At 40.9% G+C, this 17,361-nt stretch overlaps 1 pseudogene; it reads left to right on the forward strand.

Annotated features, from left to right (window-relative positions):
• Positions 1-15,623, forward strand: part of LOC125999064 (ubiquitin carboxyl-terminal hydrolase 8-like) — a 32,717-nt pseudogene extending 17,094 nt beyond the window's left edge.
• Positions 15,624-17,361: the final 1,738 nt, after the last annotated feature.

Here is a 17,361-nt window from a genome sequence, read left to right on the forward strand (position 1 = left end):
ATTCTGGCCCCATAATGGGGCTGTGCAAGAAATACCTTATGGCCTACATTGAGTAGGTTCAATGCTTTCTTTCTCTTTCTTACAGAATTCTAAATGGATGAAATGAATTGGTCCAGAAGGACAAGTGACTACTTTCCTACCATATGTAGCTTCCCTGCCCCTGAATCTATATAATCAAGATCTACATGTTTAGTGGTATGCTGAGTATCATATTCCACCCTAGCTCCCTCTCTGTCCACTAGTTCAGAGGCCATGCCATTTTAATTAGGGCCGCTGAGCTTCAGCACCCTTAACTCCTCTGCATCGAGTGGAAAACACACATTACTGTGTGATTGCTTCAGTGGCCCATTAACAATGCAAAATTAAGGTACTTGTAGAGGAACAGCTTAAATGGGACATATTGAAACCTCAATTTCAGGTTTGAACTATCCTGTTTGTGTTATGCAAAAGAAGTTGGGCAAAGGACAATTGTTAATTGATTTAAGGAATGTTAGTTCTACTATGGTTCCCATGAGTGAATTACTAGCAGCAATTCCTAAAAAATCTGGCTGTTGGTTGTGATAGATTTAAGACTGATTTTATAACATATGCATACTAAAAGGACCACAAATACTGCATTTTTTGTTACCTCTCTTAACTACAGGGCAACCTGCATAGATTTTAGTAGATTGTTTTATCTCAGGGAATGACCAACTCACCTAGTATCTGCCAATACTTTGTTGATGTGTGGTTTTACACACTTATCATGCAAGGTTTTCCCATGCTTATATTATTCACTGTATGGATGATAACTTGTTTTTATATTCTAATGACAGGGAGCTTCAAAAATTATATGAGGATGTGATGACACGTTTGCTGGTGGCAGGTTTACAGGTTGTCATGAATAAAATTCAGAAGCTGTCCCTGTATAACTATTTGGGCTATGTTCTGGAACGAAATGTAGTACATCCCCAGAAAATCTCCATTTAAATTAGAATATTTTATGGACCTGTTCCAAAAGTCCCATTTTCTAGGTTTATCCTTGGAGAAAAGGTATGGTTGATCTTTGCTTCGCACCAATTACTATTGCTATAGCCCTATTATGTAGCCTATAAACAGCCTCGTACCCTTGTTTTGTTTCTGGAATTGAAAGAACCTCATTTATTTCTCTGCTGATATATCAGTTGATTTATCACTGATTTCTCAAGAAAAATTTCCTTCCACCATGCAGCTAGGAAATCCTAGGATTTTTTGGAAAGATGCCCTTTTTTTGGTTTTTGGGTCATACCTGGCAGCACTCAGGGGTTACTCCTGGCTTTGCGCTCAGAAATTGCTCATTGAAGGCTCGGGGGACCATATGGGATGCCGGAATTAGAACTGCCATCCTTCTGCATGTAAAGCAAATGCCCTACCTCCATGCTATCTCTCCAGCCCCGAAAGATGCCTTTTTTAATTTCTTCTCTAATCTGTTCCTATCCCATTCCTGAGGCTCCAGTATTTTATATAGATGATTCTTCCTCAGGCAAAGGTGGTATTGCTGGCCCCTGACTGATCACAACAGTGTCTATAAATTATGCCTGCCCCACATACAGACACATGTGTCAGGGACATGTAACATGGTAAGTGACTCAGCATAAGTGGTTGGTCTTTTCCCTGCGATTGTTACTGCTTCCCTAACATAACATTGTAGTTCAGGAATTACTTCAGCAACTACAAACCCTTTTAAGATAGCTTTTTGAACCTATTTTTCATCACTCACATAAGATCTCATTCTGGCTTTGCTGTGCCAATGGCTCAAGGAAAATAAACTGTTGATTGCCTGGCTGTGCCTATTTTCACATCATTTGTAGAACAGCATCAAGTCCTATACACAAATGCTCGCCACCTTCAGGCACATTATTGCATTCCAAGGAGGAAAGCCAGACAAATTGTAAAACTGTAATAAATGTTTCAGCACCTTTGAATTGTACATCACATGTAGCTGGAACCAACCCCTGAGGTCTGCAGACAATAAATTATGGTAAATGTATTCTGTGTATGTTAACCTTTTTCCAAACAATCCATACCTTCACATAATAGCTGATACTTATTCTCATTAGATGTGGGCTACCCTACGACTTCTGAAAGAGCTAAGACTATTCCTTTTTACTACCATATTTCTCTGTCACAGGCATTCCTCATAGCATAACTGACAATGGCCCAGCCTACATTAATAAAACCTTTCAATCAATCTGCAAAGAATGACATATCAAACATATCACAAGGCATTGTTGAACATGCTCACAAACCCTCAAATTTCAGCTAGTAAAATACTGGAAAAGATGTATGCCACCACTTGCCCTTTTATCCTTAACTATTTTCCTTAACTATTAACTATTTTCACTAAACTTCTTGAATTTACCCCAAGGAGAACCTCACACAGCTGCTGAAAGACAGTTTCAAGAATAAATTTGGGGACTGGAGTGATAACACAGTGGTAGGGCATTTGCCTTGCATGCAGCTGTCCCAGAATGGATGCTGGTTCAATTCCCCAGCATCCCATATGGTCCCCAGAGTCAGGAGTGGTTTCTGAGTGCAGAGCCAGGGGTAACCCCTACGTGCTGCTAGGTGTGATCCCCAGAACATACAAAACAAATAATAAGAAGAAAAGTAGTTCATTGTCAAATGTTCATTGACAAATAACTGATAGCTAGTAATCTTATTCAAGGAAAAGGATATGCTTACATTTCTACAGATGGCAGCCCCACCAAGAATCTCTGAGTCCCATTATGTTTTGTCAGAAGAAGAATTCTTATAAATGAGGAAACCAAGCCACAGATTCCTGCTGAATGGGATAAGGAACCCTCCAAGCTGAAGTATTCCTTCTCCTCCTCAGATCCAACAGAGAATACTAGTGAAAAAGAGAAAAGGAAACCATCAGCAACTCAAACAGGTAATCAGAACAACAAGTCAACGTATCACACTAAAACATAGATTACAGGATAAGGAGTAATCAGATTCAAAAATTTAGTTGTTTTTGAGATAACTGGTCCAGCTCTCACTGGATTTCATAACTAGGAAACACTTGTTACCTGAACTCAATATTGCAGTGCCTGTATAATGCTCCATGGTTGGCTGATTGTTTCAATCAAGTCATTACTAGGAAGACATTAACAGGTCAAATTCATTTAGGCATAAAGGTAAAGTGGTAGAAGAATTATGAGAGCCCTGTAGGCAGGACATACATATCAGCCCCAAAACTTTAAGATAACCTTTGGGAAGATCAATGACCAGTTTGCAGGGTACATTCAACAAAATTCACATGATCTTCTTCTATTTCTGATAAATGGTCTCCATGAAGACATGAATAAAGCAGGTAGGCAGAAAAGTCATAAAGAGGAAAATCATGATCATCTCAATGACTTCAATGCTGTAGAACATGCTTGGCAGACACACAAACAGCTCAATGAGTCTATTATTGTTACATTTTTTTCAAAGTCAGTTTAAATCCAAAGCCCAGTGCCTCACCTTTCACAAAACGTCTCAGACATTTGAGACTTTTACGCATCTATCTCTGCCACTAGCATCCACAAGCAAATGTACTCTCCAGGATTACTTCAAGTTATTTTTCAAAGAACAAAACCTGACAGACAGCAATGGGTTTTACTGTAGTCACTGCAGAGCTCCGCAGGATTCTCTAAAAAAGAGAGAAAATTGAAAATTATCATCTATGCTTTTCATACAACTGAAACTCTTTTCCTATGAGATTATGCTGAACCAAAAATACAGATCAATGTGGAATTCCTCTTAGAAAATCTTGACTTGGGGTCTGGAGTGATAACACAGCAGGTAGGGCCTTTGCTTTGCATGTGGCTGACCCAGGACCAATTTGGGCTGAAATCCCAGCATCCCATATGGTCCCCTGAACCTGCCAAGAGTAATTTCTGAACACAGCCAGGAGTAAATCCTGAGACCTGCCAAGTATAGCCCAAAAACGAAAACAAAAGGAAAATCTTGACTTGTCACAATATGTTATTGTTTCTAAGAACAACATAAAACTATATAACTTTTCTGTTTCGAATCATTATGGTGAAGATAGACAGCGATCATTACACAGCTTACTATAAAAAAGCAGTGAAACAGTGCTAGTTTAAGTTCAAGGATCACGAAGTTTTTGATATCCTCACCACTTCTGTGATATCCTCACCACTTCTTTTCTCGTCTATACTTCAATGGGACCAATAGTAATTGATACAGCTGCATGAATTAAAGTTGGTGATCTGCTAATTGCCTTTTCAAAGATGTCTGCAACAATGTTTTAATATTTTTGTCTACAGAAATATCTGGAGAAGGAATTTAGATGCCATGGGATCCCATTACAGTGGTCACTATAAGTATGTTTTTGTAACTTATTTTTAAACTAGTATGTCTACAATAATATTCTAATATTTAGTCCACAGAAGTTCATGGAGAAATTTGGATGCCCTGAATCCCCATTACAGTGCTCTGTTAAAGTGCTCATTATACGAATGTTTTGACCATCCATTTTCAATTTAAATGCATCTGCTAATATTCTCTATCATTTTTTCACAGAGGTCTATGGGAAATGAACTGAGTACTCTGGACTCAAATTACAGTGCTCAGTGCTCTTAACTCTAATTACAGTGCTTATTATAGGACGTTTAGCAACTTGTGAAAAAAGATTTTGTGATGTGCTTAAGACAGGACATGGAAAAAGCCTATTGGTTTAAGTGTGATGTATGCATAATCTAACCTATGAAGCTTTTATAGCCAAGTCTAAAATTTCCTCACTACTTTACTTGCCGGCTTTATATTTAGGAAGCACTTTGGCCCATTTCCATTTACCGTCCTCAATGGTCAGTTTTACAGCTGCAACATATTCATCAATCTATTTCACAAAGTGTGTGTGGTGGCCACCTTTATGTCAGTTTAATGTTTGTGACATACATAATGTCTGTATGTGTTGCACCTAGTTCTTCTACCTTCCCACTCCCCTGCCTGACACTCTGCAAAACCTTTTCTACTGTTTCTCCATGCTAATCTATCCTGGATTTGTTGCTTTCCTGTTATGTTCCTTTGCCCTACAGCTCAATAGCACTGGAACACCTCCCACTCCCACACTCAGTTATTGCCATGGACTGCTGCTCATACCAGAACCAGCTTCTTGAGTAGGCTTGGATCATTGACCGATCTCAGCCAGTAACTCTACCCAACAGCTGCAGGACATTCCCACCATCTCCTTGACTGCCATCAACCAATAGATCACCTTGTTGGCTGAAGACTACCCACTTTGGACTTATTTAACAGACCGGGGGGGGGGGGGATATGTGTACTTCTTTATGTGTATTTCCTCATTTGCAGTTCTTTATTGGGGAGCAATATTGCTCCATTAGACTTGTTCAGCAGAAAATAGGGGAGATGTGTATTTATTTATGCATTTCTTGGGTAACAGTGTTGTTGTTTTCCTATGTTTCAGGAATTACAGAGCATGACATCAACTGAGAGATAGATACAACAACCTAGCTAGAGTTCCCTGGTTCTCCAATATTACTTTGTGGCACTATCCTTTTTCCTTTATGCATAGATCCAGTAAAATGGGGGAAATCTTATGGAAGAGAGGAGTTCTTGTCTATTAGGGATAGGAATTCCAACCCTGAATAATTCTCACATTGCATTGACTTAAGCTTCAGTTGGTCACACACAACCAAACTTTGGGTCCCATCACTGGAACCAAGGACAGGTTTTATGCCACCCTGAAAATGAGGAATCCAAGGACAATTTTTTTTGCCACCATGACAATTACTTGCAAACCCAGGCATCCTTCGTGACACCCTGGCAATAACTAGAAAACTCAGGCATGTTTCATAGCATCCTGGACACGATTTATAAACCTGTGTATGTTTTAGGAAACCCTGACAATAACAAAAGACTTCTGAGAGCCCAAGGACTTTGTATTATGCCTACAATGATAGCCACCATGAGAAGAAATTTTTTAGGGACCTAGAAGATAGACTCTCTGGGTTAAGCAAAATTTAGACTGTCTGAAGCCTATAGTTATTTTTATTTTTTAAAATAAATCTTTAAGCACCATGATTACAAGCATGTTTGTAGTTGAGTTTCAGTCATAAACAGAATACCCCCTTCACCAGTGCAACATTCCCACCACCAATACATATAAGGGTCACTGCAGGAAATAATCCAAACAAAGCTGAGAGTAAAAGACATATGGCCGAGTAGCAATCTGCCTCTTCAAGCCGAAAGAGAGAGAGCTAGAGAGCAAGCGAGAGAGAGAGAGAGAGAGAGCTAGCTAGCTGCCTGCTATAACTTAAGTTTTTATTGAGTACAGAGACCAAATGCTTCGTAGGAATAACCATTTATATAGGCTTAAAGTTATTTTTTTTATTTCCCAGTTTTTTTTATTTTATTTTCCCCATAGTGTCTATATAAGAAAAGAGCCACTTTCAGAGCTCCTATTTGGGTGTTCTCAGTCAAATCCCGCATGTTCTAAATTTCAAAACAAGATATATTTGGTTTATCTCATATTTTCTGTTTTAAAGTAAACAAAAAAGGGGGAACTGTTTATTACTTACAACTTGGTTTTGCCCAAAACAAAGATCATTGCTGGTTTCTTTGTATTTGTTTGTTTTCAACTTGGTTTTACTCAAAGCAGAGATTTTCCTACTTACCATATTTTACATGTCTCAAGCAAACCTGGGTAGTGCTGGCTCAGGATAGGCTTTCTGTCCTTATTCACCTGGCCAGAGTGTCTCTGTACTCAGTAAAAACTGAAGTTATAGGGGCCGGGCGGTGGCGCTCGAGGTAAGGTGCCTGCCTTACCTGCGCTAGCCTAGGAGACGGACCGCGGTTCGATCCCCCGGCATCCCATATGGTCCCCCAAGCCAGGAGCGACTTCTGAGCGCATAGCCAGGAGTAACCCCTGAGCGTCACCGGGTGTGGCCCAAAAACCAAAAAAAAAAAAAAAAAAAAAAACTGAAGTTATAGCAGGCAGCTAGCTCTCTCTCTCTCTCTCTCTCTCTCTCTCTTGCTCTCTCGCTCTCTCTTGCTCTCGCTCTCTCTCTTTCGGCTTGAAGAGGCAGATTGCTACTTGGCCATGTGTCTTTTACTCTCAGCTTTGTTTGGATTATTTCCTGCAGTGACCCTTGCTCTGAATCCACCTATCCAGCTTCCTTAGGTGGAAATACCATTTTGGGGGGCCACTATGGCCACTAAGGCATTCATGACTTTCAAAACTGTTTATCTATCCTCAAGTCTTGAGGTTTCTTAAGCATAAAATTACGTTTATTCGTCAGTTTGTCATCCCCTAAAATGAGAAACTTGTATGTGAAGTGTCAAACTGTTAATTATGTATCCCATCCTGGCAGTAGATTCTGGTAGAGGGGATAAGAAAGAAAAATCACAAGATCTTTGTGAGTCATGAGGCAGTCTGGAAGTAGGTTTTGGATCAATGGTAAAATATTTAGAAGCCTCAGTGGTAGAAAATCACGTGATGGTGCCAATCTTGGCAAAAGAGATGCAACGTAATTTACAGAAACAGAAACTCAGAACACATTGAGTAAAGCAGAGATGCATGTACAAATCTGGGGTATTAGGAAGAGGAAGAATCCTATCACATAAAGTGTTCTGTGGCTTAGGAGAGTTCCTGCAAGGAAACCTCTAGTGGACTTAAGTAGCCTCTATGCTAAGCATCTCAAAAGGGATAAACAGAATTTGTCCAAGAAAATAGAAACTAAACAATCTTACCTCTCCATGCAACCACAAGAATAAGTCCAAGGAAGAGAGCACATAGAATAAGAATCTACTCCTACCTTCGTTCTTCCTTGGAGCCGGCATTAAACACACACTTAAGGGCAGATTGATGGTAGATACAAGCACTCACTGTATTTTGAGGTACCCTGTATAGCCACAATCCCAGGGCAAAATTTTTATATTTCAACATGGGCTTTTCCAAAGCTAGAAGACAGGATTTTGGAATCAAATACCCAGATATAAAGCCTGTATTGGCTACTCTACAGTTGCATAGCCTTGGACTAGGCATATCATCTGTCTGAATTTCATCTGAAAATAAGCACAGTGATAGTAGGAACTATCTTATGTTGTAAATAAGCTATTTACTAAATGTTGCAATGAATAATGGTGCCCATATAACCTTTCAAATGGATGTTCTTGTGTACTGGGGGTAGTAGATACCAAGAAGTGGAAATGCTTGTCATATAGCAACTCAATCCTCATTCCTAGAGCTTTCCAGTATCCCATGATTAGAGTATTACCAAACCTTTTTCACCACTAGTTCTACACACACCCTCTGCAATTAAATAGACTGCTAAGGACTTATGATATTCTTTACTGGGTTTTCCCCAGCCACAGATTGAACTCCAATATCCATTCCTTAGAGGAAAAATTGAATCATTTCTGGGAAGGCTGGGTTCCAGTGGGCACCTCCTAAAATCTTATCTTCATATTCTGTGCATCACAATCTACATGGGGGTAATTAATAATATGCAATGGTTATGAAATTTTTTTTCAAAGCTGTGATTTACTATCTAGAAATATTTGATTTGTATGCTTCAATTATGTGTCAATTCAGGTAAGAATTTCTTGAGCAAAATGGAGTTGCAAAGAAAACCCATTTAAGAAGCATGATCCTTGGTCCACAGAAATAATATAGGAGGAAAGGCATTGCAGGCAGTCTAACCCACACATATAGCCTCCCAAGCACCTCCAGGGGTCAGTCCTAAGCACAGTCAGAAATAAGTCTCTGAGTACTGTTGGGTATGCCACCACCAAAAAAATTTTACTGGGTTCTATCAGAAAGCACTGTTATAAAGAGAGAGATCACACCAAAATCTTTGTCTATTTTTGTCACCAGAACTATGAACTGATGCTGCATAGAAGTGAGGCTTTTCTAACAACCCAATAGTAGACATGGCTGAGTATCACCACAAGTCTACATTGATACTTTCAATACTAATAGAAATAATTTTTCCAGGGCCGGAGCAATAGCACAGCAGTAGGGCTTTTGCCTTGCATGTGGCTGCCCAGCATAATCCTGGGTTCGATCCCCCGGCATCCCATATGGTCCCCCAAGCCGGGACCAATTTTTGAGTGCATAGACAGGAGTAACCTTAAGCGTCAATGGCCCAAAAACCAAAAAAATGATTATTCCTCAATAAAAATAACTGAGTTGTATAGCAAGCACCTATCCCTCATTGGATCCTCATCCTCAGCACCATATAGTGGTGTTAAGCCAAGCACCACTGGGTGTGATCCCAGTACAGAGTCAGGAGTAAATCTTGTCTAAACCATAGTGCTCTTCCCCAAAAAATAAACAGATAAGTACTGAATTTTTGAATGGTTTCAAATTTTCATAAAATTTTATTCAACTGATGCAGTCATTTAACTGATTTTTTTTTAAAAAAAAATGATCACTGGGAGACACACAGCTGACCTGGAATGTACCCAGGTTCGATCTCTGGCATCCTAGGGTCCCCCAAGCTGTCAGGAGTGATTTCTGAGTGTGGAGCCAGAGAAATCCCTGAGTGCTGCTGGGTGTGGCCCAAAAACAAAAAAATGAGGAGGAGGAGAGGAAGAGGAAGAAGATAAAGAGGAAGAAGAGGAGGAAGAGGAACAAGGAAGAAGAAAAGAGGAAGAGAAGAAGAAAAGAAAAATAGGAGGAGGAGGAGGCGGAGAAGGAGAAGGAGAAGGAGAAGAAGAAGAAGAAGAAGAAGAAGAAGAAGAAGAAGAAGAAGAAGAAGAAGAAGAAGAAGAAGAAGAAGAAGAAGAAGAAAAGAAAAAAAGAAGAAGAAAAGAAGAAGAAGAAGAAAGAAGAAGAAGAAGAAGAAGAAGAAGAAGAAGAAGAAGAAGAAGAAGAAGAAGAAGAAGAAGAAGAAGAAGAAGAAGAAGAAGAAGAAGAAGAAGAAGAAGAAGAAGAAGAACTTTACTTCCTCTCTCTCCCCCTCAGTCTCTCCTGAAAAGCCAGAATATGCTCTCCTTTGCAGGATGTTGTGGCAGGAAGGAGCTTTGCTTCCCGTGCAAGCATGGTTTCATGCTCTCTACACTTGAGCTTTTCCTCAGCCTCTGCTCAGGGGGGGGCAAGAGGGAAGCAGTCATAGGCAGTTTGTAGTACCATTAGAATCATAAGGAGGGTCTCTATCTTCTCAAACATGAATCAAGGATGGTTTTCCAACTGTTTTGGTCCAGGTTTTGACTGAAATACATATTCCCATTACCATCTCCAGAGAGATATAGAGTCTCTGGGCTTGGGGGTTGGTTAGTCTCTGGAATCTTTGGGCCACACTTTCAGACAGAGCAATCTCCATCTTTTAGAATGGAGATAGAGGGTGAGGCAGAACATTGCAGGACTCAGTTCCTGTGAATGAGACATCTTGGTTCCCTCTGGGAGTAAAATGTCTTGAGAGTTTTGACCTGCTCCTTCAGACAGCAGCTCTCAGCCTGATACACAAAAACTATGACCTGAAATATTGAAATAGTGGACAACAGACCGAAATCAGATAGGTTACTATTCTGAGATATAGAATGAACAGAGGAAGCTGAAGAGATAACATGTTTTACTTGAGAGGATCAAGTTAGTTTGATCTGCAGCACTGCAAGGTTCCCCAAGTATTGCCAGAAGTGACCCCCAAGCAGAGTCAAGTAGCTCCTGAGCAACCCGGGATGTTTTTGGTGTGTTTTTTTATAATGAATTTTGCATTAAATTTAGATTCTGTGGTTTAGTGGGGTGTTAACACCAAACTAAAGAGAACCTTCACCTAAAGGTGCTTTGAGGGACTGGGGAGATGGTCTAGTGGATTGAGCATTTGGTCAACTTGGGTTTTATTCCTGGCACCCTATATGGTCCTTCAAGTGCCACCAGGACTGATTCCTGCATGCAGAGCCAGGAGTAAGCTCTGAGTAAAGCTAGTTGTGGTATCGGGACAAAAATGACCAGTAATAATAAAGGTTACTTGATCTAGGGAACTAGGAAAAAATCTTCATGGGTCTTAGCATGCAGGAGTCATACAGGCAGGCTTTACCTCTCAGCTCTTGCCTCTTCTGAGTTGTATGACCTTGAAGAGCTTGCCTAATCTGTTTTTTTCATCTGAAAAAGTGGAGAATATTAATAGCATCTACCTCCTAGAGTTACTCTGAAGTGAAATTGAGTTATTTTATATAAAGTATTTAGAATAATGCCAGGTGTGTATGAGACACTCAATAAAAAGTATCTGAGGATGGGTCAGAATGGTGGCACAGGCGGTAGGGCATTTGCCTTGTACATACTAACCTAGGACGGACCTCGGTTCAATGCCCGAGCATCCCATATGGTCCCCTAAGCCAGAAGTGATTTCTGAGCACGGAGCCAGCAGTAACCCCTGAGTGTCAATTGGTGTGGCCCAAAAACCAAAAATAAAAAATGTATCTGAGGCTTATTCTACAGTGATTATTAATAGTTAACTTACAGTAACTATCAGACCCATGAGGATCTGATAAGTGCATGTATGTAAAGAACCATTGTTCAGAGCAGTGCTCCTGGTGAGATCCCAGGAGCTTAATAGAGAAATCAGTAGTCAAAGATCATTTAGAAATTCCAAAAGAAGACTTTATGTAAGACCTGTTTAAGGTCTTTTACATGCATAGAGTGCTTAAATTCTCCTGACCTGTTGCTACAGATTGATTGATGAGATTTAATCATGGAATCTACTAGATCTAATTTAAATCTCAGAACTCTTTTATTAATATAATTTTTATTTTAATCATAGTGGCTTACATATCATTGACAATAATATTTTAGGTACATATTAACATAAAATCAGGGGAATTCCCATCACCGAAGTGTCCTCCCTCCAACTCCGTTCCCGCCCTGCCTCCCATATCCTCTTCCCTCCCCCCCTGGGCTGCTAAAATAAGTGGTCCCCTCTGTGCCTAGCTTACTACTTAGTGGTCTTACACCTGTTTGGTCTTGTTACCTCCCTTATTTCCCCCTCTAACTGGGAGGTGGGACTAGATAGTTCAAGTTATGTGGTTTTGTTTGAAGAAGAGAAAAGTAATAAACTGGGGAAAAATCAAATAAGCCAAAAATGGGCGGAGTCCTTCTAGAGGCTCTCATCCTAGGTTTGAGAGACGAAGGGAGAAAAGAAGGTGAAACATCACAAAAGTACAAAAAGAGGTGTCAAATAAAATATCCAGCGAGCACTCCAAAAAAATAAGCACCACATAAAAGCTATGGTATTGAAATAAAAAATGTGACAGAGCACATAAAGAAGAAAAGAAGAAAATAAATAAATAAAAAAATAAATATAAGTGGAGACAACAACTTCAATAGCCAAACCACAACAATGAAATCAACAAAAATATATAAGTAAATATTAATAAAAATTGTTTTGTGCTTTTTTTCCCTCCTGCAGATGCACAGTAAATATTGGGGTCATTCGAAAAGGAATTCCCTTGGTCTAAGAGATACAGAGATTCTCCACCCTTGAAGTATATTGTCATGGGATTAACTATAGACTCCTTTCAGGTTCGTTTACTCTCCCCTTGGTGCTTTTGTGGTGTATGGAATATTTCTGCTCCTTCCTAGGTGATAAAATCAGACTTCTGTATCTAGAGATCTTGGTATCTGCACAGGTCAAGGAGTGCAACTTATGATGAAGTTTTTCTTTTTGGTTCTAGAAGTTCTGTTCCCTCAGTGTCGTTTTAATCCATCTTCTGTGGTTGGTGGTCCTGGTCTTTATGCTGATCCTAGGATGGGGCCTGGGATAGCGTCTTCCATTATGTTTCCAGAAGACCCATTCCATTGCAAATGTCTCAGACAGACCTCTGGAACTAGAGGTCATGGTTGTTGTGCAGGTCATAGCTCAAACCCTAGACGAGGGCCTTTTTATTGGTCCCAGGATACATAGAGTCCGGTCATGGTTCTGTCAGCTGGTCATCTGTAAATCGCGATCTTGGCATTTGGATAGACCAAAGAATGACAAGTCTTCTGATTTTCTCTTATCATTAGCTGGTGAGGTAGGATAATTTGCTCTTCGGTCAAGTTGTTCCCATTTTCCTACAAATGTTCTGTTACATGTAACATAATATATCACACATATTTGGGGACATATGCTAAATGTCATCTATTTTATATTTATAACATGTGGATCCATACATACACATCCATGATCACTTTCTGCAGACTATCCTTTAGGCAACACCTATGTAGAACAGACTGAGTAGCTGATCACTCAACTTTCTTATATTCTCCCATAACATGAGTTTTGCCCATAAAAATCACCCCTGCCAGCAGAATTACAGCCCTGGAATGTTGATCCTGAGAGTAAGAGAAAGGCTTCCAGGAAAAGATTGCATATTTGTCTTCTCTCCTCAGGGAGAGGTGACGGGACTTCCCATGTTTGCCTCCAACCATTTTTCGTCCTGTCTGATGCCAGTGAATACCATTCAGATCTGGGAGATACCCAGATCCTGACCAAATATGTGCTTCCCAACTATCTTGGTCTGTCATATCTCAGCCTAAAAATCATGCTTTGGGGCTGTATTGCCATTGCTCCTGAAAAAAATATCAACACTCTACACTTGGCCAACACAGCCGTGAAAAAGCATATCAAGATCACCCCTTAGACCCTCCCTTGCTGCTGTCACTCACCCACCATCTACTCTCTCACCCTCCAGCACAGCACCTTTCCAGAAAAGATTATTGCCTTTGGTCCTCCTGCCCAAATTTTGGGCTCCAACACCTATAAATTTTTTTTAATTTTTATTGTGACCAAAGTGCATTACAAATCTTTCACTGCATCATTTATGGTACATATTGACAATGAATGAGGGGCATTCCCACCACCAGTGCTGTCCTCCCTCCGCCCCTGTTCCCAATATGCATCCCATATCTCCCTCCTCTACCCCCCAGTATGCTAGTGCAACTGGTCTCCACTTTACAGCTTGTTGTAGATTGAGCATATATTCCACCGTCATTGAAAATAAAATGGATAAGAAAAAGGGGAGAAAAAATTTGGTGACAACTACCAAAAAAAGAAAGAAGAGAAAAAAAAAGAAAAATGGAAGAAAAAAAATGGACCCGGCAAATAAAAATAAAAATAAATCTCTAAATAATAACCATAGGAGTGAAAAAGAAAGAAAAGTGGAAGAAAAAAGAGAAGGAAAATAAAGTCAAAAACTAACAAATCAAAACAAAACAAGAAAAAGTATGGGTGCTGGAGTGGTAGGGTTTGACGTTCTCCCCACTTTTTTTTTTTTTCATAGGCACAGTAAGCATTGGGGAAGAAAGGGAATTCCGGTGGCCTCAGAAATTCAGGGTTTCTTCATCCTTGATGCATACCATCATGGGATCAACCCTTGGCTCCATATATACTCATTACCCCATCCCAAAGGCTTTTTTGTGATGCCAGGAAAGTTTCCTCTCAGTTGTGTATGAGAATATCAAGCCACTGTAGCTAGCAATCTTGGTATTTTTGTGGGTTATAGGTCAGGGATTGAGCAGCACAACAACGATGGATAGGAACCTCTAGAGCCTATAAAATTTTTATAATGTCTGCTTAGATACCAAGTCATTCCGTAGAGTCTCAATCACAGTCCACAGAGCTCCATAGGTACTGATGCCTCACTAGTACACCCTTAAGACAAGATCTCCAAAGTCTTTCTGGTACTATAATGGGGTTGCTCTGGTAATCTCCACAGTAGGCTATAATGAGTTATCATCAGCTTCTTCATAAGTCATTTGAAGAGGAAATTAATAGTTGCCACCTCATGGGGTGAAATGGGTAAAAGACAATAATATAATAATTTTCATGCAGATAGTGATAATACAGAGGGAGAATATAGGTAGGAAGTTGAGTGAGCAGCTACTCAGTCTTTTCTACATAGCAGACACTGCCTGAAGGAGAGTCTACAGAAAGTAATCATGGATATGTACGTATGGGTCCACATATGTTATAAATATAAAATAAATGACACTTAGCATATATCCCTAAAGGTAAGTGTGATATAGTGTGTTACATGTAATACATCCATATGTAGATGTATATATTATATTTAAGTAAACCATACAGCATATGCATATATTATAGTATGCATATATAATTTTATATAATTACATAATATAATATATATAGTATGCCACAATGTACCTAGCATTCAGTGGGAACTCTGGATATGCTTTTCTTTGTCCACCTTCCTAAACCCTTCATCGTGAGCTTTCCCTTACCCATTCCTTTGATGTCAAGGAAATGAGGGTTGAGGGTTTTCAGAGGCCACCCCAGCCCCACATTAGTCTAAATTGTAGACGGGAGCCCAGCACATGGAATTGCATTTGGGCTTAAGGGTCTAAGCTCCATGTCCCCATTAAGGTTATCTAGGGTTATGCTCTACCCCTATGTCAGTCCACCACATGCACCATGGACATATAATAGGCCCAATGTGAGCCTGAAACTGGACTGGCCTTCAAAAGTCCTGGTTATCACTATCATAAGTCTTTTGCAGCAGATTCCAGGACAAATTATGAAAATTTGTCACAGGTGTTTGATAATACAGAGCAGCAGCTGGAACCACCTGGTTGCAATCCTTTGGACAGCACTCTGCTGGTGATGGGGAACCAGGCCAGGAGGCAGAGAATTTGACTCCTCGTCACACTGTGACACAAATCGCTAGATGACCCTGAGCAAACCTCTGCTTGCCTGCACATCTGGGTTCTCACTTGTGCCAGGCAGCCCCTTCAAGAGGGCTTGGAATGCCTGGCATGGATGCGAGGATAGCCCTGCCAAACGGTTGGGAGGGAGGGAGGTGCTCTACATGCAAAATGCTAGAGTATTCTTGGTGAGCACAATTACTGAAGAGGTGGTGGCGAAAGAGAAGGGGCAGATGGGAGCCTCTATTTGTTGTCCTCCTGCTTAGCAGCATTGGTGATTTATGCTGTCGCTGCCTGTGTGACAAGAGGGGTTACAAAGCATCAAGGCTAATGCCAATGCACAATACAGTGCGGAACCGAGTGGCAGCAGTGAGGCGCCACCCACGCTGGTCCTTGCACCCATTCCTGAAAGCTGCCGGCTCTGCCTTGCAATAGAAAGTGCAGCTAATTGCAGACAGACAGCTAGCTCCTTCTCTGTGTTTTCCTTCCAATTGTCAGCTCCCACTACCACCAGCCCTGCCGGCCCCTGGGGATGGTCTGTGCTCTCAGAAAGGATATGGCTGGCGCCCCAGTCAAGTGCCTCGAAAGAACATGGGGCCATCCAGAAGTCTAGGAAGCTGCCGTGTGGTTCCCACCTTGGGAAAATGAAGTGGAAGAGAGCTGGCTGAGACACAGATGCAGCTTTGTCTTAACATATGTGCTTTCTTGGCAAGCGCGAAGTGGGCACTCAGAACCTTACTCCTGTCTCTGAATCTACTCAGGGACCCTCTCTTAATTCTCCTCCCTCTTAAATCTCCAACTTCCTCTTCAGACTCTGGGGGGCCTCACCTAAAACTCAATCAGCTTTGAATGAATGGATGAATGAATATGGGCATGCTACTCCAAGCCATCCAACCCCCAAGCCTGGTTCCAAATTCACAGGCCCTAAGAACTCTAAGCCCTTTCCTCTGCTTTCCTTCTTAAATACTCCCTTTGGGCTGTTTAAACTCTCACCTATATAATCCTGACTCCCCTGGCTCTCTTTGCAGCCCAGATCTTGCCAGATGCTTAAATGATCCTTGGCTTCTGGAATCCAACATGCCCCATAAAAATTCTTTAGCCGTCATCTCTCCAGAAAATGCTTAGCAGTGAATATTGATCTGTTGCAGAATGCTGTGGTGTGGATGGGGCACCTTCTCTATGCCCTCCATGCAGGGCAGAGGCCATGAGTCTATAAGAAGAAGCATTTGGGACAAACTCTGAATCCCAGAGCTTCTCTTCATGCCAGGACACGGAAGTACTTTCACCCTCTTAAACCTAACTTCTCACCTATAAGGAAAGCCAAAGTAGAAACCCATTGGTGCTAACTGCACAATATAAGCTTCTCAGATCGAAGCAGACAAGGCATTTTAGCAAAGATCAGTCCTTAAAAGGGAATCATTATCTTTGGGTGCACCGTGTCATCTCAAGTACCTCCCACTCTCTTTGCAATCTCGGTCCCTGTTCCCCAACCCTTCCAACCCTCAACATTCATATCTGATACAATTACACAATTGCTCACACATAGCCCACCCGACTCCAGAACTGTACGTCTCTTCATTCTAGAGCACTGTTCCCAGGCTCCCTGTAAATTTATGACTGTTGAGTAAAGATTGAACTTAGGTTGCTAGAAACTGGCAATTTCATTGCATCAGAGCAGTGCTGGAGGGAAGACCCACATGTATATAGAGTCCTTACTCAAATTCTTTCCT

This window comes from Suncus etruscus, chromosome X (genome assembly GCF_024139225.1).
Source record: "Suncus etruscus isolate mSunEtr1 chromosome X, mSunEtr1.pri.cur, whole genome shotgun sequence".
Taxonomy (NCBI): Eukaryota; Metazoa; Chordata; class Mammalia; order Eulipotyphla; family Soricidae; genus Suncus; species Suncus etruscus.